Below are 23,590 nucleotides of genomic sequence, written 5' to 3' on the forward strand. Positions count from 1 at the left end.
ACTCTAAAACCAACGATTGGTTTTAGCTCTATGAAGAAAAAAAAAATTCCAACAACCTTTCATGCTGAGATTTCTCATGCTAGTTCTCAGCACAGAAGTGATTTTTTTTTTTTTTTTTAAGTTGCATAAAGCCTAGCAAGGTTTAAGTTTTCCCAGCGAGGAGAAAGTGTTTTTCAGCTGTTAAATTTTTCAGATGCTTTTTTTGAATTTGGATAAAACTCAAAAACATGTTTGTTTTAAAATGTAAACCTTTTTATGTACAGAGGTTTGCATATAGAGAAATGCCATTACTATGTTTAAAGGTACTTGCTTTTGAAATAAAGAAGTCATAGGCATTTAAATATAATAAAATGTACGTTGCATTATGAACGTCTCATTGGGCGCTAACATGAATACGACGTTCTGGAAGACCACTGATAACACGTTCGCTGACAGGATCACTTACAATCCTGTTAGTCAATGTATTTGTGTGTGAGAGCAAAGGGTGGCCAGGTTTGAACTGAAGATCATCTTTAGAGTCAGTATGCTTTTGAAAGACCTTTTACTTCAGTTGCATGAGACTTCTTGGCCCCAAACCTGCTTGATTCTTCAGCTTTTTGACTGGGCCAAAGTTGATACAACATATGGTATTTCAAGCACAAAAATGATGAAGAAACACATTGAGGTATAGCAGCAAGGCAGGGATGAGGGTAAATCATCAGAAGGCCTGCCTCCTGCCATTTTTACTGGGCCTAGGCGCTCTTCAGTTTTAAGCAAATTGTAGATTGCTGAATGGGAAAAGATATTATCTTGATCCACCAAATTTTTTTTCCAAACACTTTTACTGTAGGTTTTACACTGTGATCCACTGATTGTTTACACACATACATGGATTATCTATCTATCCATCCATCCATCTAGATCTATCTCACTGAAATACAGATGTGTGTGTATGTGTGTTTCAGAGGCAGAAAGAAACTGATCTACCCAAATTTTAAACCTTAAAAGATTCTTCATAATTCTATTGAGCATATTATTACTTGGAGAGTTAAATATCGAGGTCTAGAAATTCAGCACACATCAAACTTCTAATCAAGGACTTTCCAAAATTAAGGAAAGTACCTGATCTTCTAGTTTAATCTTTGAAATGCCAACAAATTCATTTTTCCTTTATTCATTCATAATTTATTAATTTATTCATTTTCCAAACATTTATTGATAGCCAACTATATGCCTCACACTACATTCCTGCAACGTATTTCTAGCCCAATTACTTTAACAGTTGCTTTAGGATTTATGGCAGGGTTGGCCAGATGGTCCTTGAAAAGGAAAATCTTCTTGAGTAAAACAACCTGTTTACAGTGTTTCCTATCTAGCGACCAAGAGCCCTGGTAGCATCTCTTCTAACCTCTTACTATGGTTCTGGTATAAAATCAGAAGTCTAGTTATATTTACTTTTCATATTTAAGCTTAATTAAAAATACTGAGTGCAATCATGAGTTTTTAATGTCAGAATATTCAAAAACAACTTTCCCAGAAGGTCTTCCTCATGTATGATACATAGAGAAAACTTATACAATTCTTTTTTGTGCTACAAAAATGCAGAAAACTGACCATTACCTACGAGCTAAAGCATGTTAAGTTCTAAGAAGTAGAGTAAATAAACAGATCACATAGTACCATCAGATAATGTGTCTGCTCCCCTCTTGATGAGGACAGTATGAATACAGTAAGAAGACAGGTCCTAAATATTTATTACCAGACCTTGTTTAGGTGGCCAGGTCCTCTTGTTCCAGTAGAAATGATATATAAGTATATAGCTAGAGCCCAATTCAATTATTTACATGGCCTTTTCAGAAAATGGTTAATGCTACAAAGACTTAGAAAATGCAGAAAACTAAACAGTACACATTTGTCTCTCTCTTTATGATGTAGGTCATGGTTCAAGGTCATGGAATTAATAGTAGGAGTTGCTACTTTTGAAGAGTGAAATGCTTTGAGGCTTTTAAGGGAATTTATTTTTATTTATTTATTTTTAAAGATTTGTTTATTTGAGAGCGTGTGCATGCGTGAGATAGTGAGCAGGAGGGGCAGAGGGAAAGGGAGAGAGGCAGAGAATCACAAACAGACTCCATGCTGAGTACAGAGCCCAACGTGGGGCCTGATTCCATGAACTTGAGTCCATGACCTGAGTGGAAACTGAGAGTTGGGATGCTCAACTGACTGCACCACTCAGGCGCCTCTTTTAAGAGAATTTTAAATAAATTAACTTTATGTTTTGGAAGTTATCATTTGGGCATTACTAAAGTATTATAATTGGACATGGGTTCATAGACATAATTATAGGCCACCTTTTCAAAAGACCTTCTTTATAGTTCTTTCAATTTTTTTATGGGTTTAGTTAGTCGTCTCCCTAAAGTTATTTCATTTTCCAAAGCTTCTTACTGTCTCCACACATGACAAATTGGCACATGCACACTGGCACAGGCAAAGAAGTAACTGCTAAGGTCACAGAAGTAGGGATACGGCAGGCTTCAAGCACTGGAGGCCGAAGGCACCAGAAACATGGGCAGACAGCTTAAAATTGTCCTTTCTTATGTTTGTGCATTGTTTCTATATGGAAAACTACATTTCTCTGAGAGTATATGTGTAAATATGCATCTGCTAGTGTTTTGGCAACTCTAAGTTACCTAAATTAGTTTTGATCAACACTGTCGGATTTTTAAACCCACCAACGTAATAAAAGCAAGTTTAAAAAAACACAAACAAACCCTACAGTACATTGTGTGCTCTGCCGTTCCAAGCCTCAGCTTCAAGACAAAAGGAGAGTGAGACTTTGTCATTTGCTGGCTGTTAATAATCAAGAGAAGATCTGCCAGACAAGCTCTTCGAGGGCTCTGTCTGTCTGGACCAGGTATATACTGCAATACACAAAGGGCTTTGCAGGGGGAGAAAAATGAGTGTTCATGGACAATGATGCAGCTTTCTTAATTAAGATTTTCATTACTGATACATACATTAAGTTCTGCAACTGCAAGAGCCAAAGCACTGTCATGTGCAGGTAGATGTCCCTGATTCCATCTTTAGGCAGTAAAGCTAAAACATATTAAATGTGCACCCAGCAAATGTTGTGGGAGCCAGGAGAGATCCAGAAATATTTCTGTTGGAATGCAGAGAGGCCCCATTAAAAGCAAATTTGTAATGCATCTAATAAGCAGGAGAAAAGCTCCTATCATAGACAGGGTGTGCGCGTGTGTATGTGTGTGCCTGTGTTCCTGTATGGGACTGCTTTGAGGTCCTGAGCCACAGAAGAAGGTAGCTGCAGCTGACCTAGAAATAATCTCTATATAAATACATCAAGAGCTCAGACCTTAAAAGGCACTTTGATCTTTTAAGTTTTCCAATGCCTGTTGTTGGGAAAGGAAATAAATGGCTGATTTGGGGTAGCTTTTGGAAGATGGCAAAGACTCCTGTCCACAGCTGGCCCTGACTGTGTCCCTCTGGGTCACTCAGTCTATTTTCCCTGGATCCCCAGGCTGGTCCATAAGTCAGTGCAGTCTGCCAATGGGTGTACTGTTCCCGTGAAATAATCTGACTGTGGTGTGGGGAAATCTTTCTTCCTAGATCAAGTTATTTTTACAAAAAGAATTTTGCTAAGAATGGAGAATAAACTAAACTCTGCACAGTCCTTGAAATGGATGAATATCTAGAGTGTATGTTTTTATTTCACTTTAACTAAAGCCCAATTCATTTTAGGGTTGCCGGTGCTGTTAATGCGCACACAGTGTGCTCTGTTGTTTTTCTGGTTTCTAGTTGCATCCTTTCCTGTTTTAAAGTTCGCATTTTTGGGGGAGCTTCCCTCTCTGTCTCCTCTATAAAGAAGACCTTCATCCTGTCATCTCTTGATCATCCAAGAGTAGACATGAGTGTTAGATGCTGCACTTCATGAAAGATGATTTTATTACAGCAGGCAAAAATTACACATTCGTTTCTTATTAGGTAAAAACCTTTATCTGAAATTTAAATGTAATTCCCCCATTTTCTAAGAAGGAACAAACCAGAATCCAACACCAAAATGGCTCAAAAGGAATTCTTCTAAGTATTTTGGCTGTAGTTCCTTGTTGTTTGGGTAAAAGGGAAAAATTCCAAATAATAATGGCCAAGAAGATTTCTCTTGAATTCCTGCACCAAGATTCAGATCTCTGAAGTAAGTTTTCTGGATGTTAGCGTGTATTTCTGAAACTCTTTCCCTAGGTATATTACAGAGCTAGGGCAGAGTGGTAAACACACAGCCTGCTATGAGGTGGCAGTTCTCTGACCCTATTCTAGATGAGTGATGTTAATGGCTGGGGGTAGTAAGATGATGAAGAAATTGATTCTTCATTCACAGAAACATAGATAGTATGTAGACATCCTGTTAACAGATACTTCATGCATTTTGGGAAAAGTAACAGTATTAAGATTCTTTCTAATGTGTACTGAAATGTACTGTTAGAAAACTGGTTAGAGGAGTATGTGGAAGCTCTTAGTGAAGAAACAATGTAGTGGACACTATTCAAGCCTCAGGATGATGGAAAGAAGAAAGGGAAACAAATCCCAGGAGAGGAATATTTTTGAATTCATTGATTTATTTGGGGGGGGGGTAGGGCAGAGGGAGAGTGAGAGAGAGAAAGAATCTTAAACATCCTCTAGGCTGAGCGTGGAGCCCGATGTGGGGCTCGATCCCATGACCCTGAGATCACGACCTGCATCAAAACCAAAAGTCAGATGCCTAACCAACTGCCTCACCCCAGGCATCCCCAAAAGAGGATTTTAACTGGTGATTTCTATTACTTCTCTTATGCATCCTTGACTTGCTTGTGAAGACCAGACCAAAGGACATTATTAAAGGATTTAGGTGTAACTTTTACTCAAATTCTGTCATGAGACATATACTTCTCCTACCCAAAATACAGGGTTACTTTTAAATTAGAGGTGATAATTATTTTCCACACACCAAAAGCCTAGAAATTCACAAGGAGGAACTAAAGGTGGAATCCACTTTAGCCAACCGAAGTGTTCGGGGTAAGGTGGCCCTTTCTAAATAAATACCTGGAAATGATTCTCTGGGATAAAAAGTTAACCTGATTTGTCTAGTATCCCCACACTAGGAGAGATTAAGAATTGCAGAGAGACTAGAGAAAGAATGCATTAAAAAAAGAATCTTAATTTTATCACCACAAAGATCTCTTGCACAAGATGCCTCTGCAAGTGCCCTAGCAGAAAGCTTCTTTGAACAAGCAGGTTGTGGAGGTACCATCTCTATATGTTACGTATGTATATATCCCTCCCAAGCTCTGAGTCAGCGACCATGATGTTTGGGGAGGAAAAGAGAAGGGTGATAAAGAATAAGAGGAATACTCATAATGGTATTTAATAGCACTCCATGTTAACCATCATTACTGTGCCCCCATATGGCCTCCAAGTGTAAGCTACGTCATAGAGGCAGGTGTATAAGTGAAGTTTTCTAAGGTGAAGTTTTCTAAGAGCACAAGAAAGCCGGACATTCATTCCTCTGAGCCCTGGGTCCATTGAGCCAGCTGGTGGCCTCTAACAGCACCAGGCACCACTGATACCGGCTTTTAACCACATCTTCCCACTTCAGGTAGAGAACAAGCTGCTGACTAGCCCTGGTTCCCACCACTTGCCTCAGTTTGTGGCTGGCCTAACGGGGCTTCCATATAATCTTTATCATGTTTGGCCTCTCTTCTTTCTGTCTGGACATGGTTTGAGGATGTAAGGCACATGCAACTTTCTTGTACACAGCTTTTTTGCCGAAGACAGAGAAAGAATGCCCTGGAACACGTGCCATCCTTGATCATCTGCAAGTGAACTTCTCGTGCTGAAAGAATGCTCCAGTTACCACTCAGAACAGCTTTGCACAACTCCTGCTCCTCTGAAAGGCTCGGGGAACTCACTCCAACAACCCAGACGCTCCCTATCCCAAAACACAGGGAAGGCGCCCTGTCACAGTTTGTACTGTGGAGGCAGGGGCTGATGCTGTCAGCGTGGCATTTCTGCCTCTCCAGCATCTTTCACTTTCCCTGGAGTTGCTGAAAAATAGTCCATGTCATTAAGTATGTAGTAATACACATGGGACTCAGATAGAGAGAGGGGAAGGTGGAGGACATGGATGACATGGCCTCTAGCACTTTATTTATGAGAACATCCAGAAATCTCTATCTACATCTGGTACAAGAAGAGGGTCAATTCTGCCCTGGAGACATGGATCAGGCAATGTTGCCAGTGCGTATTTTTCCCTTCCCGATAATTTACTGATTCTGGAGTCTGATGGCAGAGCTCAGATGATCATTTTTACACTCATGTGAGTGAACAATTAGCTTGCCTCTTTGGGGGGATGGTGATGCCAAATAAACATAAATATATGTAATCAAGGGAAGTACTAACTGTCCCCCGCCCAAAGATCCTCAGGTCCTCTGACTAGTGCTTTGCTCTCCACTGTATTTCCCAGGGGGGCTGTGAGGGTGGGTGATGCCACCAGGGCACAGCAAATAGCACTGGAGGTGCCCTCATAGGACTTTAGGGAGCACTGCCTTTGCAGTAAAGAAAGAGACTAAGCAGCTAAACATGTGTTAGACCGCCCGTTTGCCTTTCCAAATTTCTATTCTGTCATTCACCTTTTCATTGTTGATTTATAGCCACTCTTAAAATATTAGGGATATGTCACAATATTTTTCCCAGTTAAATTTTTTTTTTCTACCACAGTGACTTTTATTTTCACATAATAAAATTTAATATATTTTCTTTAAGATTTTAGATTTTGGGGAGCCTGGGTGGCTCAGTCAGTTAAGCATCTGACTCTTTTTTTTTTTTTTTAAGATTTTATTTATTTATTTGACAGACAGATGCAAGCAGCGGGTGGGTCGGGGGGGGGGAGCAGGCTCCCTAGTGAGCAGAGAGCCTGACATGGGGCTCAGTCCCAGGACCCTGGGATCATGACCTTAGCTGAAAGTAGAGGCTTTAACCCATGAGCCACCCAGGCACCCCAGCATCTAACTCTTTATTTTGGGCTCTGATCTCAGGGTTGTGAGATCAAGCCCTGCATGGGGTTCCACGCTGGGCAGGCAGCCTGCTTAAGATTCACTCTCTCCCTCTCTTTCTGCCCTTTCTCTTTGCCACCCTAAAAAATATATGATTAATTAATTAATTAATTAAAAGATTTTAGACTTTGGTTTTATGCTTGGAAAAAGCGTCCCATTTCCCAGCATGAAAACATTCACTTATACGCAAAATTACAAAAATTGCCATTTACAAGATTTAGGGAAATGAGCAATCTCTTTTTTCATTGGTGGGGGTATAATTTGATATATGTTTACTGGAGGACAGTTTAGCAATAGATAAATTTTACTTTGACAGTTCCATTACTAGAAATTTATCCTAAGGAGGTAATCAGGAAACTACATTTAAAAAATGTATATGTGTATAAAGATAGTTATTGCAGCATTGTTTAGCTAGAAAAAAAGTCCAAATATCCTAAATGACCATCAATAAGTGACTGACTCAATAAATTACCCATAAACTAAAGAACAATGTAGCTATCAAAAAGATAATGTAGATCTATATTTATGGAATCGAAAATGACTATTAGAATGTTGAGTAAAAAAGCAGATTACCAGGCAACAAGCAACTCCTCTTTCCATTTTGGAAAGAGAAAGACAAAGAGAAAGGAAAAGAAAAAGAAAAAGAAAAAGAGACAGATGAATAGAAAAGTGTGGAAATATATTTCCCAAAGCGTTACTAGTGGTTCTCTCTGGGAGGTGAGATTTTGAATGGATTTTATGTTCTTTTTACATCATCATTGTAATAAATTCAAACAAAACTAAGTGTATGTGCTTTAGAAATAAAAGTCAGAACTTTTACTTTGGAGGAAAAAGAGCTTAGATAAACCTTGCAACAGCTACTTAAAAATTCAAATATGAGTTTCATCATTAGCAATTAGTAACTCTCTTAATTGGATGACATTACTGCCTGACCATTTTCCTGATGGGTGACATCACTGCCTGCATCAACTTTCCTCCAGGCTGGACAACTGCAGGTGATACGTCGTAGTTCCTGCCTTATAGGACTTTAAAACTGAAATTCTGGAAATAACCCAAATATCTATATAGGGGGCACAGTTCAGTAAATTCTAGGGGGTTATATGACTGATAAAAATTATTTAGATAGTACAGTGGCACTTAAAAAAAAGAGTTTGTAATTATACCAGGAAGCACTTATATAATATTCAATTAAAAAATAGGATGCAACTCTGTACATACAATGTATGCCCAATTCTGTGAAAATCCAGAGAAGAGACTAGAAGGTGATCTAAAAAATTGTTAATAATAGTTATTTCTGTATAGTGACATTATAGATGTTTTCTCTGTACTCTATAGTTTCTTAATATTTGATATTATGTGTGAATTATAGAGTCATGAAAGAAGTAAATATTAAAAAAATACAGCTGCTTTGCTCAACAGCTGCCAAATCCTACCCCAGATGTATCTGCAATTTAGTTTTGAGTCAAATGGCCCTAATGTCATTTCCTAAAGGAATCTAGCAGAATGGAATGTGTTCAAATAAAGGAAAGCTACCATTACTTCCACCTATTTCTGTTACCATTTCTTAATGCTTAGAATAAATCCGAGTAAGGAATCCTACTTCTACTGGAAATTAGGAATTTCCACGTTCTTTAGGTTTTCTTCTTATGTTGCCAGATGGTGGAATTTAATTATTCTACAGTATTCTGGTATGTCCCCATGTCTGGAAGTTGTTTTGGGAGGTTGATGGTGTAGGTCACTACTGGGAATGGAGGCTTAATTATTCTTTAAAAAATAAGGATGGGTTGCTACATAAGATCTTCTGTAGTTAGTTTTCTTTTCCTTTCCTTTGCTACTTTCCCTCTTCCTTTCTTCTTCCTTTCCTTCCTCCACTTAACTACCCACTCTTTTTTTCTCCCTCCCTCTTTTAAGTACACAGCCTTTCTTAGATGCCAGCTCTTAAAATTTAGAGAAAATTCATACAGTACTAACACCACATTTCAAGTAGAACATTTAATTGTTCCTAAATGATCACATTTTAGCAAAATGATGATGGGAGAAGTCAGAATTGTCACTTAAATGTATACGATGCATGTTAGAGGCTTGGCAATAAGGCAGGCAGTAGATATTTTTTGAGAAAGCAAGAAAGTAACTAGGTAATGCCAGCATGGGAGGAAGGAGGTGGCAGAAGAAAGAAAGATCGACATGGGTTTCTGTGTCTTTTGACAAAAGTTATCTAACCACATGTTCCCGGCCTTTTGGACCAAATGGCAACCTTCAAACTTCCCATTACTATGAGCTCCTTGAGGACAGGGATGGTACCTTTTTCACCTCTGTTTTTTCTGTATGCAACACAGTGCTTGGTGTAATGTAAATGCTCACTGGCTACCTGGAGAATTGAATTGGGCCTTTTTTACTGCTTTCTATATTAGCCTCATCTAGAAAAAAAAAAGAAAAAAGAAAAAAGAAACTAAAACCCCTAATGTCTTTTCACACATACTAGGTAAAACCCCATTTTAATTTGAACTCAAACACACATCTCTTCTGAGCTTCCAACTTGGTCACTGAGCTGCTGGAAAAAATCACCCCAAGGCAAATGGGTATCAACATTAAACCACCAGATTCACCTAGGGCTTCCACACTGCCAAGGAGACTGTCTGGTCAACTTGCATCCCATTTGTCACAAGAACTATTTTGAACTTCCACTTTCCTCAAATCTCCACCTCACTTATTTTTAGCAGGACCCTACCCCCTAGGAGCTATCATTTGGGAAAACACTCTCTGGAGTAGTAAAGTAGAGTAGAAGCAAAACTTCTAAGAGTTATCCATACTTGTGGTCTCTATTTCTTCACCTCTCACTCTTTCCCCATAATATTACAAACAGGTTATTGCTTCTACCACTTCAACAAAACAGCTTTTGCCAAAGTCAACAACCTCCACATTAATATATCAAATGCATTTTTTCAGTCCCTGACTGACCTGACTTCTCAACAGCAAGTCTCACTACTTACTACTGACTTCAAAATACTCTCTTCTCTTGGCCACTGTGCCAGTGTTTTCTGGTTTTCCTCCTACCTCCTTAGCTGTTCCTTCTGAGGCTATTTCCCATAGCCTCAGTTTTTGTTCCCATCTGATTAAATAGTAAGAGTTCCTCAAGTCTCGGTTTGGGCCTTCTCCTAAATCTACTCCCGGTCTTGGGCAGTATCTTCCATGCCAAAAGCCTCACTTGCCTTCACTCTACTTCTGATTTCCAGTTGTATATATTCAACTGCCTAGTCAATATGCTCACTTATCTTATCAAAAACACCTCACACTAGACATCTCAGAAATAGAGCTTGTAATCTTCCCTCAATTCCCATTGTCCTTTGGTATTTCATAGAAGTGTGAATGGCACCAAACTCCAAACAGTTTTATGAGCATAAAACCAGTAGTCACAGTTGCTGTTTCTCTCTCCTCCATCTCCCACATCCAATCCATGAGAATATCCTGTATATCTTACTTCTGTATTATCTCTCTTTTCCATGATTTTTCTTCCATTCCCAGTCATTAACCTAGTCCTTATAAGCTATGCTACAAGAGCTTCCTTACTTTTGTTCCTGCAAAACAATTCACCACAATGGACTAGCTTGATCTTTTCTGTTTTTAACTTTTAATTTTAAGGTTATTGCAGATCAGCATGCAGTTGTAAGAGATAACACAGAGAGATCGCTGTATACCCTTTACCCAGTTTCACCTAATAGTAATATCTTATATAACCATAGTAGAATATCATAATCAGGAAATTGGCCTTGGTTTTACAATAGTACAATCCATCCGCCTTATTCAGATTTCACCAGTTTTATATGCACTTGTGTGTGTGTGCATGTCTGTGCATGTGTATATTTAGTTCTACACAACTGTATCACCTACATAGATTTGCATGAGCACTACCACAGTCAAGATACAGAATAGTGCCATCATAAGGTTATCTCGTCCTACCCTTGATAGCCATAGGCAGCTCTATCTTTCCCCCGCTCCTTAACTTTTGTTAGCCACTAATTTGTTCTTCATCTTTATAGTTTTGTTATTTCAAGAATGCCATATAAATAGAATATGTAATCTTGAGATTAGCATTTTTCACTCAGTATAATACCTTTGTGATTAATCCAAATTTTATGGGTCAAGGGTTACTCTTTAATGCTGAGAAGTATTCCATGGTATGGATATACCACAGTTTGTTTAACCACTCACTCATTGAAGGTAATTTGGGTTGTTTCCGTGTGGGGATATTACGAAAAAAGCTGTTATAAACATTGGTGTACAGGTTTTTGTGCAGATATGTTTCCACCTGTCTGAAATAAATGTGCAAGAGTAGCATGATCTTTTTAGAATACAAAATTGATCATGTTACATTCCTTAAGTTTGCTTTCTCATCGTCCTTAGGAAGGTCTTTAATGTGACTGCAAAGATCCTGACATCATCATATATCTTTTCAACCTTAATCTGGGCTGTTCTTCACTAAATTCTCTCCATCCAACTATATTTGATGCCTTCATCTATGCTGCACCTCTTGCTTAGAAACCTCTACCACCACCTAATCTCATTTGTTTTTCATCTTCACATGTTAGCTCAAACATCACTTTCCAGGGAACCTCCTCATGAACTCGTAGACTCACTTAGATCCCCCTCTTAAATTTGCTCCTAGAGTTCCTGGAACTTTTATTCACGGCAGCAAGTACAGTTTGTAATTATAAGTTCTTTTGTGTGTCCATTTGATTAATATGTCTTCCATCCCCCAGGTTGTAAGTTGAATAGGGCAGAGACCATGTCTGTTTTGCTTGTCATTATATCTTCCGCATTTACAGACATTCACTTCGTGTTTGATGATATTTGGCCAAGGCTCTTAAGACAGATAGTTTTGGTTTCAAGTTCTATACTACATACTAGGCATCCTTGAAAAAATTACTCAAACATGCTCAATCTCTGCTTCATCTTCAAAATTAGGATTATAACAGCATCTCCTTAATAGGAGTAGTTTTAAAGGTTAAACCAGGTAGCTGTTAAAAGTATTTTTTTCCAGTGCCTAAAGCAAGGCAAGCACTCAACACATGCTATTTCTTATTGTGATTATTAGTTTAACTAAAGATAAGAGTTTTTGTATTTTTTTCCCAATGAGGTTTTAGTCCATTATCTCAATTTCTTGTCTGTTCCCTTGGGTTTTGATTCAGGTAACTCTGAGAGTCTGAAAAGGAACCCTTAGTTTAGATCTCCAATAATTCTACGACAACAGGTTACCCCAGGTACGTCTCCTTAGATGAGTACCTTGTTTGGCCTCTTGGCTATGGTTCTCATTTTCATCTCACTCAGTAGTAAATTCTTATTCCCCAGCTATCCGTTCTTTTGTCTTATTTTTCAATGGGTTTAGAACATGAGTGGGAAAATGCAGTGCCATTTACTGGACCCCCTTAAAGTTTCTAACACTGAGATTTATGCTTTTGCTTGGGATATCATTCTTTTGGTGTTCACCTTCTTTTATATTCTAGCCATTTTTCAAGCCCCAGCTAAATCACATTTCACATGAAGCTTTCCAGTCCTCAAGGTCCTCTTTCATGAATGAAATCCTATAGTACCTACTGGACTGTATAATTCCTTTTGGAATTGTCACTTATTGTCTCATATGTATACGGAATACTCAACAATCATAACTTCTTTTCCTAATCCAATTTTGAGTTCCTTAAGAGCAGGCAAGGGCAATGTCCTAGATTTATGTTTTAGCTCCTTACTAAACACAATTCTTTTTGTGTGGTAAGTGTTTAATAATATCTTATGGGATGGTTATGCTTGAGGCTGGTCCACTGACCAGGTTGTGATTTGAAGGATCAAGTTACAATTAATATAGTTTAGTGGCTAGATGGTTTCTGAAGGGGTGGTGGCAGTGGCCAAAGGGGGGGGGGAACAAACAAAAAACGTTACTATGAGTATGTCCCTGAGCTGTGTACGAGCACAGTCTGGATACGTACAGGTAGTGAAGCTTAATCCTATTATGTGCGGAGTTTTCATCCTGGTAATATACTCCCCCATTTTCCTTTATAAAAAGCATATGGAACGCATGGTCTGATAGGCAGAAAGGCTAAGAGAAATGCAAGCAGAGGGAGGTAATGCTCTTAGGTGTGGTAGGCTGGTCTGCAGAATGTTTTGATTCTCTGAATTAGTCAAAAGACTGAAAAAAATAGCCACTACTACCACAGGAAAAAAAATCAGAAGGAAGGGTCCTGAAAATGGTATCTGAGCAATGAAAGACAGTGAATATTTTAAAGATCACTGAATTTAATTTATTCAACCTAAATGCATAAAAGTACAGGTGGGGACATTATTTATGCAGGTATATGCAAATCACTTTATAAAATAGGCAAAGCCCTTCTGCTTTTTATAAGTTGCCAAGGTGGTTCCTGATATTTTAAAAGCTATGCACCTTTAATGTAATTTCCTAAGAATTGGAATCCCTCTGTTGGAATCACAGTCATTGTCAGAGGGAGTTTATTATTATTTTTTTCTTTCCTCTGGGACTTCTACAAGGCTCTCATAACCATCACAAAAAGGGTGGTTTCCACAGAGATATGACTAGAAAAATCACTTGGAAATCACTGAGGAGCAAGTCACAATGTTCAAAGCAGAGATCGGGGGCTTTGAAAACATGAACCCATCTGACCTCTTGAATTTAGTACAGTGAATTCCTGAGCTCTGAAACATGGGGCCCGGCTGTGCATGCCATATTGGTGCTATAAGACTGGCAGTAGGTTGGCTGTGGCATGGTCTATTTCAAACTCCTTCACAGTGCCCAGTGTTGCATGTTCCCAAATGACATTTGGTTGGCAGAAGCTGGGCTTCCAAAGCTGGCAGTCTGGAATGCAGCCCACTATGTTTTGACAAACACATAATTGACCATCTGATCACCAGCCTACAGTCTGCATTCAGGTCACTGGGGGGACTTGGGTTTTCAATAGGTCCCTACTCCTCATCTTGTTCATCTTCTCAAACCTTTCTCCAGAAAGCAATATAGAGAAGACTTAAACACACCCACACGAACCCTCCCATTTGCAAAAGAGAACATGGTCCACGAGACATAAGCTGTTGAAAATTTCCTTTAAATTGCCCTGGCAGCCCAAAGTGAACAAGAGAAAAGCACATTTATGGTGAACTCTAATTCAGAAACAAGTAGGAGACATACCGAACTATTTCAACACCACCAGCATGTACGTTGCCATTCAGCTCAATGGCTTGGAACTTCTTAGAAAAAGACAGCATAGGAAGATGATAGGAAACTGGGTATTGCTCAACTTTAGGAGGATATTATTAAGAAATGTCTTGATTTCAGGTGAAAGAAATGAAAAGCAAGACAGTGGAAATGGCTTCTTCCTTATCTGTCTGACACTCCCCCAAATCTACTGGGGAGTCACACCTCTCTGGAGACCAGCAGGCAGAAGCTCAGTGTGAGGTCAGATTAAAATTCTTGTCTCCTGTAGAGTGCTCTGGTCTGAAATTTGTCCCAACACAACACATCAACCTTTCTCCTAGAAGGCAAGGATTGTGCACTAGGCTGATATGCTGTCATCACGCAGATGTCAGTGTCTATGTCAACACTATCAGAGAGCCTCTCCTTTCTGCTCCCACCCCCACTGCACAGTCCAAGCCCTTGGTTTTTACCTTTGACCTCATCTCTCTTTTCTCAATCAACCATCTCTACATGGTCAGAGTGCTCTTTTTCTAAAACATAAATCAGGTTAAATTTCTTCAAAGCCTCCTCAAGCCTGCCACATCACATCCAAACTGCCTCACACAGCTTCCAAGACCCTCCACAATCTGTCTCCTACCCGCTCTCCAGCCTCATCTCCCACCATGCTCCGGCCACACTAAACTACTGTCCTCCAGAGCTGGCTGCTGCTCAATACCTCCTGACTTTGAAAATGCTCTTGCTTTTTCCATATTACAATCTCCCTTTCTTTCCTTTCCCCTACACTGACTTGGTAAAGTGCAATCATTCTGTAGACTTTTAGACCCAGCTTGCAGGTAGGCACTCCTTTCTGGTTCCTCTTGCTACATCTTGTGACGCCTCCATTCCAGTGTCCACCACATGCTACAGCCTTTATTTACTATGTATCATCCGTACCAGACTGTGAGATTCTTAGCAACAGGGAGCATTTCTTATTTATCTTGGCGTTCCAGGAACCAAGCACAGTGACTAGTTTTCCATAAATGTTTGTTGACTGAAAACTGAACAAGAGCTGTGCATGATAATTAATCAAAACTAAGCCAAGCAGTAGCATTAGCTTCTATAAGCTAAGCATGGAGCCTGTTAGCAATCTAATGAAGGCAGATGATTGCAGCAGTAAGGCACTTTCTGATGGTTATCATGGGGTGAAAGGAAGAGTGAGGGACAGAGGTGTGGATGGAGGAATGTCTCGTTAGCAGAGAATGTCACTGAGGCAGTGAATTTTCAGCCCTTGCAATATTGAGTTTTCAATACTGAAAGATATTCTTCTGAGAATGAATCTGAGTCTGAACTGTAGAGAGGTCTAATTTAAAATGGTTTCTCAAATAGGCTAAGTCTGTGCTACCTGCTTTAAGGCAGTGTGGCAGGATATGGAGGGCTTCTCATTGTTTCTGCTAAAGAGTAATGGGATGGAAAACTCTTGGGGGGAACATCTGGAAGCTACTCCGTTCTCATTGAAATCTGTGTCAGATCCAGACTGGGACTTTTGACTAAACGTAGTGCCTGGGAGAGAAGGCAGAATTCTGCACCTGTCTGGAGAAGGCCATTGAAGAGGCACTGGGGAACTAGAAACACTGGGAAGATAATGTTCTGATCTGTTCCCAAGAAACTTTTCTTTTACCTTTGATAAGTATCTGGGGCACCACCCCTGGAGCCATCAGCTGTGTCTGTGGGGCACTCAAGGACAGCAGGACTGTCAAAGGCTGTGTCACCCTTGAAATAAAAGTAGCCTCAGGATCTGGAACAACCCAAGCAAGCATGAAGCCTGGCCTGGGGGGTGAGACAAGGTTAGTGGGTATAGAAATGGGCTGTCAGCCCATTACAGGTCATTCTCTCAGCCCCGTCTCTGGTTAAAAACTAGGATCTCTCTAGAAGCTGCCTGATTAATGGTTGATGTAGCATAGAATCAGTTTCACATTTTCCTATGAGCCAGAAACAGCCTTTCAATTACGTTTTTATCTCAAAGGTCTCCCCCTCGATTTCTAATCTGTGACACAGGTCTCCAGTCCCCTGTACTGCTTGTGTCTGAGGCTTGCCCTACAGTGCTGACGTCATAATAGCTGAGCCGTGCGGGCAGGAGTGCACCGTGCTGACTCATCCCTGGTGATGGGAGGATTAATGCCTTGTCTAACACGGAGCTATTATGTGAACTGTTTTTACACAAAAGAACTGTAACGAAAATGATTTGCCAGTCGGAGGACTAGAAATATGCAGTGCTGGGTAACTGAAGTAGGGATGCGGAAATAGAAAGCGGTAACCATAAGCATGCACATTGACACCCTCCAAAGCATTGACAGACCTGCTCTATCAACACAGAGAATAAGGAATAACAAGACTTGTCAGGGGCAGGGAAGATCTGCCCCTGCTGTATAAATGCATTACACACAGTCCCCGTCGTCTTTGGGGAGTTTCGCCAATCTCCTTTCTCTGTCAAATGGCTGTCACTTTGGACTTTAGCCTTACAGTCCGTCCTTTGGGGGATTCTGCTCCCCTGAATATATTTGCAACTACCTTCTAGGAATGTTAGTGGAAGCCATGCACATGCAGGCGAGCCAGGGGAACCCCCTTTCTGTGCAAATGATTACCACACAAGAAATACCTCAGAGTGAGAAGTCAGCGAAGTAAGACAGATGTTGCGAATAGGGGACAGGGTTCATCAGAGAGCTTGAAGCAGCTGGGAAGATGCAGATGCTTATTTATCAGGTAAGGTGACTGTCCCTGGACCTGTAGCATGTTTGGACGGTGTCTCATGTAGTGAGTAACTATGATTATTTGGGTTCACTGCTGCAGAATCTCTTATGAGCAGCCCGACGTAAAACTTATCCAACCCATTCCGTGCAGCCTGATTTAGGCTTTAAAGAACAAATGTTCTCTTTTCTTCTGGAATAAAGTTTTCTGTCTCTTTTTTTTTCTCCCTTTTCAAATGACTTCTCATCTTTTCTAAAAAAGGACAGTACCTTCCATACCCCTCTTAGTACACGTAATGTCGGATTTCTCTCTATCTCTGTCTCTTTTTTTTCTGGACTTGTGATGACAGACACAATTTTAGCCTAAATGGATCCAGCCTGATAGTTCACACTCGTACTTTCTGAGTAAAAGGGTATTGGAAATTTAGTCCATAAATGAAAGCTCTGACCCAGGAGTTGAAATTAAAAACTATTGGACCTAGCGATGGGTGTGTAACCGAAGAAAAAATAACTGCCCATTTACTGACACTGGACCAAAAGCCCAACTGTTGAAGATATCTAGCTGAGGAATGTAAGCTCCAGGGTAGAGGAGCAGTGACTTCTGCAAACAGCAGCTGTGGCTGAGTAAAAGGCAGTCTTTATAGAAGTCCAATGCCTAAGGCCCCGGTCTTTTCAGCCCCCTCATGGATGGCAACTACTACCACCACCAACAGCACTGATTCCAGACCCAAAGGAAGCTAATAGGTAGCAAAGAAGTGCAGGAAACCACAACAAAGTCAACGAGAAAACATGCCAACAAAGATGGAATTTCCCCAATGCGACGCCTTCTTGAAAAGTAAAGAAACCACTTTTACTTACATAAAGAGAAGGGGCAGGCCACAGACTGATGGTCACAGAACTGGAAAAACAAAAACAAAAACAAAGAATTAAAAATAAACCCCAAGATACCACAGGGAGAAGGAAAACCAGTCTAAGTTATAGACAGAACTGGTTGCTCCTGAAGATGGGCAGTAGGAGTCTGTTTTATTACCTGTAGCCTAAGGAAAAAAAAAGAGATCCAGCCCCATAAAATTTTTCAAAGGTGTGATGTCCTGCTATATGACCAACACAGTATTTCCAGGTACAAGGAGAGCCAACCTCTTTCTTCGTTAACTTCATTCTGATCCAAATGGTATGGCTATTTTCTAGAGCTGCACTCTTCAATATGGTAGCCACTATATACATTATCTATTTATGTTAGTTAAACTTGAATAAAAAACCAAAATGTTTAGTTCCTTTGTCACACCAGCCACATTTCAAGGGCTCAATGGCCACCTGTGTCTGGTGGCTGCCTTAGAGGTAGAACATTTCTATCACTGCATAAGTATCTATTGGGCGGCACTGAGGAGAACAGGTAAAGGCTTTACTGTATAGTACAGGACACATTTAAACTAATTTTGACAAAGATGAATAAAACTCTGACGATAAACTTTGGCTCTTTTAAGGGTAAATTCAGTATGCTTAATGCCCAGAAGATCCTCTGGGCAGAGGTAACCCTCCACACATCATTGCCCCTCAGCAGATGACCTGATACGACTCAGCCTCGTGTTGGCTTGGAGAGGACTGAGGACCGCATGCCGCCTCCTCAGCCCCTTCTCTCCGGCCTAGGAGTGTCTCCTCTGACAGAATGATTTTAAATGAAAACGTCTCTCTCGCAAACCCCATCTCTAATGATGAAAACCCCAGGTTTGCAGGGAGTTGATCTTAACAGCTTTTCCTTCTATATTTCAAATACGATCATTCTCCTTTGTAATCTTCAACTCATAAGCCAAATGAGTTATGATGAGACTGGCCTGCTCACCACTGTTTTGACAGCTTCTATTATAGAAAAAGAAAACTGAAGTAACAAAAGATCCCTGAGAGATTAATAAAACAAACAGGGATACTGAGAAAATAAAGCAGGTCTCTTTACCCATACCCTACTCGGGTATGTCAAGGACTATAATGTATGCTGACTGAATTCTTGCCTCTCTGACACCATATTTTAACCACTTCATAGAAGGTCTCCAGAAATATGCAAAACAAATAATACTAAAAGAGATCAAGTAGGGGATCTGATTATATAACTTAGCAGCATAGAACAAGGCTAGAACAAACACAAACAAACCCGTCGATTAAAGAGATTTCACTACTAAACAAGTCTTCTAGACAAGTGCACTATCATAGAGGCTCCTACAAAGGAAAAGTTTTCTCTTTATAGCTAACGTGAAACCCTGTCTATGCACATGTCAATATGAAGGATGGTGCTTCCCTCCTTGAACAATAAGAGTTAAGGTGAAAATCTGCAGCCTGGATCATAATGTATGCTAACATAAGAGAGGCTGGGAGTCTCCAATGCTTTCACAAAATTGATGAGTTTAATGAAAACTTTAAGCAAGATAATTAGATTATGTATGATTCATTGGAAGTACACACACACACACACACACTTGAAAAATACATGAAGATTGACTAGTCTTCAAAGATTTTAAAGTTCTCAGTTTTGCTACATTCTAGTCCCTTCTACAAGCCAGAATCCTAGACCATTGCACCAGCCTATTTTTTAAATATCCTTCCTTCCTTCCCTTTTCCCCCCTTCCCTTTTTCCTTCTTTCCCAACTTTTTTGAGCTTGCTTTTTCCCCCAACCTTTGTGAAAAAGGAGAAAATATGATTAGTGGTTATCTATGAAATATGCTCACTTATCATTTCTCTGTTGCATGTCATAAACCCAATAACTCTCAATAATACATTATGCTTTTTAAAAACTATAGCATTTATGTTCTTATATCTGAGCACATAACTTTCCTTTTCAAGTTTCTAGGAGCATTTATTCATAAAAGTTTATCAGTCAAAGTTAAATTTTTGATGTGATCAAAAGAGATCAATGTAAATTGTACCCAGATTGACTAATACATCTAAGGTCTGGAATGAAGAAGAAATGTCTTTCCGGGATGTCAAGTGACACACAGACTGCCAATGACAGGAATCCAAGATGGAGAGAAAAATCACAGTGTGTATGTCACAGTCTAAGACAAATTAAAGCCAAGTTAAATTGAAGATTTTATTGGATATAATTGTTGTCTTTATATATTAATGAAAAACAATAATACCTATCCCAAATTTAATATTAAGACTAAAAATTTAATCTCAGAGTTCTTATACAATTTATAAATGTTCATAAACGTCAAAAGGCCCCTACTTCTTGATTGAATTACAATCTGCAATTTTGAGAATATGTATTAATCTACATAGGTTTATTCCTGTTCAGTTCAAATTGTTATTTTATTGATATGTATGCCCTTTCTGCCTAAGTGATATTCACCTTATATGTCTGTAAGCTGTTTTCATCTGAAATGCAAAGAATTATCTATATAGTTTTGCATACGATGAAAAACATTTGCATTAAGCATGCTAGGCTCAAAGCATAAATATCTAGCAAAGGATACATAACTATAAAGCCCAAATGAATCAGGATCTTAAAACATGGTGGGGGGGGCAAGAGTAGAGAGGGGAAAAAGGGTGGTTTATGGTGAAGTCTAATTGTGTTCTGTGATTTCCCAGTAGAAATTATTGTATAGTGTCAATCTCTAAGGAACTAAATGTATTATTAATTAAATGTATTATTAATAAAGATTAGTCAATTCTGATTTCAGTTTATGTAATGTTCAAGGGCAATGGTTTCCAACATTTTGAGGTGATACCGATCCCTGTGAGAATCCCTCCCCAAAGAAATTCCTTAAAAACACCAAATTTCAAGAATCTTCCAGACTCCATGAAGGTCATCCATGAATTCCAGTTTAGCCACCCTTGGCCTAGGGGAGAGGGGAGAAAAAGCCCATGAAATCCCACTGCTTATCACCTCTAGGAAGCTGAACAAGTCACTATAAGCTGGAGCCAGGAGCAAACAAAATGTATAGAAAATAGACTAATTCTGTGGCATATATAATGGATAAAAGGAGTGTGTTAGGCTGAGAACATTCCAACAAGCATATCAAAAAACAATACATACAACATGATTCTAGTTACTAAAAGAAACAACGCCGGGAAAAATAAAACAAGATGAAATCAGAGAGGGAGACAAACCATAAGAGACTCTTAAGCATAGGAAACAAACTGAGGGTTGCTATAAGGGAGGGGGGTGGGGGATGGGATAGTTGGGTGATGAACACCGGGGAAGGCACGTGATGTAAAGAGCACTGGGTGTTCTATGTGGCTGATGAATCACTGAACTATACCTCTGAAACTAATAATATACTCTATGTTAATTAACTGATTTTAATTTAAAAAAAGGACCTCCCCCCCAAAAAAAAGAAAATAGAGCTCTATGTGGGTGCATACAGCTAGGGACACAGAGACCCCTCTAAAGGCCTCCCAGACTCTGACTTACCTAGTTCTTTATAATTTCTTTTTAAAAAAGTCCACAGAGGCTTAGGAACAGTGAGGTAGAGGAGTAGTGAGCAGAGAAATGAGAAGAGCTGCTATTTACTCAGCACCTTCTGTGGCTGCAGGCATCCTGCTAAGTAAATGCTTCTCAAATTTGAATGGGGGCCTACCCAGGGATGGGGAGCAATGTAACAGGAGTGCACCAGGCTGCGGAATACATAATCAAGACATGACTGTCTTTTTGGAGGGTCAGTTGTCCTTGTGGCTAAGTAGTTTAAACTCCTTTTTGTACATATGTTTATTTATCTGATAACCATTTCTTGGATGTTATAGAAGAAATAAAAGAGCCACTGTTCTTGTCCTCATGGAATTTCTGGTTCAATGAAACAAGTAAGAGCATATTGTGGAGTAGAACGCAGGATGTGATGTATCTGTAGGAGGAACCCTGAGACCTCACTGAAAAGTCTCATGTGTGTCGGACTGCTTCAAGCAATGGCCCGCAGCCTGAGGACTGACTCGATCACTCGCTCTATCCTGAGGATCACCTACGTGGAAGAGTTTGGAAAGCAGCATTAGCTGTAGATCATTTCATCTTGACTAGAAGAGCAAAATAGTGTTAACTTCCAATTTACTACCGAACTAGGGAGATTTGAGAAATTAGGAAACTTACCCCAAGTTCAAATCCCACAGCTGCTGGGATTTGAATAAGTTTGTACCATTCCAAAGTCTACATATTTTTAGCCACTCAATTACGCTACATCTAGGTATTTCCCATTTTACGTTTCCCCTTGAAATCTGGGCTCATTCAGGATTTTGTAGGCTAGCTTAAGCTTCTCCTTTGGAAGGAGACAGGTTTGGCTTGATTTGTATTCTAAATATTTCACAGTGGTAAGGGAAAGCTATTATTATACCCATTTTATGGTGCAGAAGCCGAGCCACTTGCCAGCTGAGGTATCTGGCTGGGTTAAAAACGGAATCGGGTTGTCAGTCTTTCATTCCTCTTGACTGACTGAAGCCTCGGCAGAAGTACTGTCCAAAGGCTTTTTTGTACATGGGCTTCACATTGGTGGAGAAAGAGTGAGAGAAACTTTGCAAAGGGAAAATAATAGTGCAATACAAAAATGGAAAATAAGTAATCATAACTCACTCACGAAAACTGGTTACTTTTAGCACTGTGAATAGAAAAGAGAGAGCTTATTCATCACAAATGAATCAGAAAATTAGAATGTGTCACAGCATCGATGATAGAGCTGAGGAATTCAGATGAACTGAAGTTCAACACTTATCCTTGTATCTGAAGAGGGTAAATGGTGTGACAACAGGACAGAAATGACCTCTTACATGCGCCTGTAATCTTTCCAGTCTTTTCTCTTCAACCCTCTCTCTAGAAGTTAGATGGGTTTATATCTTTGTTTTCTATGGGTAGAGATAATATTTTAACATCCTTTTAATGTTCTAGAAGTATTGTGTTAATTAATTCTTATGTGGGAGTCATTCCAAACAGTAGGATGAAGATTTTTACCTTATTGATTTTCCTAATACCTTTCTGGCTTCTGTGTTTTCAAAGGCTGAGGCACTATTGGATTTTTAGATTCAGATGTCTCTCAGAATAAGTGCCAGCTTCATAGGTTCCTGTCAATTGATATTCCATCTTCTCTATGGATACATGATTTCCTTTATCTGACAGATTCAAGAAATTTTATGCTAGATTTAATGACATTTCATGCGCCCTGAATTCAGAGGTTTTTAATTCCCTATTTTCTACCTGGCAAAAGGTTTACAAGTTAAAGTCAGATGGAAGCGTTATTCGGAAGTGCACACAGAACATGTGCAATCTCCTACTGGCTAGATTTTGGAGTCTCCTGAAGACAAGGCTCTTGAAGTACGTTCATTCCTTTTGGTCAGTCTTAAGAAGATTATAAATGCCACAAATGGTCATTCATATCTTAGGATCTGCTTTTCAAGACCATCACATTTTTGGATCCATCTTGAAAAGAATGATAAGGAAATCAATGGTGCCTTACCTCTCCTTAGTATGCTCTGTTAAATCTGAAAAGCATGTGCCTTAAAAAAAATTAGGTGATGAAATAATGATCAAGAAAAGGAGAGAATTCAAAAGCTCAAGTTCAGCATTTAGGTCTAGGACTGTTTCTGGGTCTGAGACATTGCTAAGACAACCTGACCTTCCACCCCA

At 39.5% G+C, this 23,590-nt stretch overlaps 1 protein-coding gene across 13 annotated transcripts in view; it reads right to left on the reverse strand.

Moving 5' to 3' along the window:
- Positions 1–23,590, reverse strand: part of ZBTB20 (zinc finger and BTB domain containing 20) — a 774,313-nt gene that overhangs the window by 140,429 nt on the left and 610,294 nt on the right. For all 13 annotated transcript variants that reach the window (XM_080830747.1, XM_080830743.1, XM_080830744.1 and 10 more), the window contains one exon: positions 17,853–17,892. The gene's annotated coding sequence lies outside the window, so the exon portion shown is untranslated. The remainder of the gene's footprint in view (positions 1–17,852; positions 17,893–23,590) is intronic.

This window comes from Martes martes (assembly GCF_963455335.1).
Source record: "Martes martes genome assembly, chromosome: 1".
Classification (NCBI taxonomy): Eukaryota; Metazoa; Chordata; class Mammalia; order Carnivora; family Mustelidae; genus Martes; species Martes martes.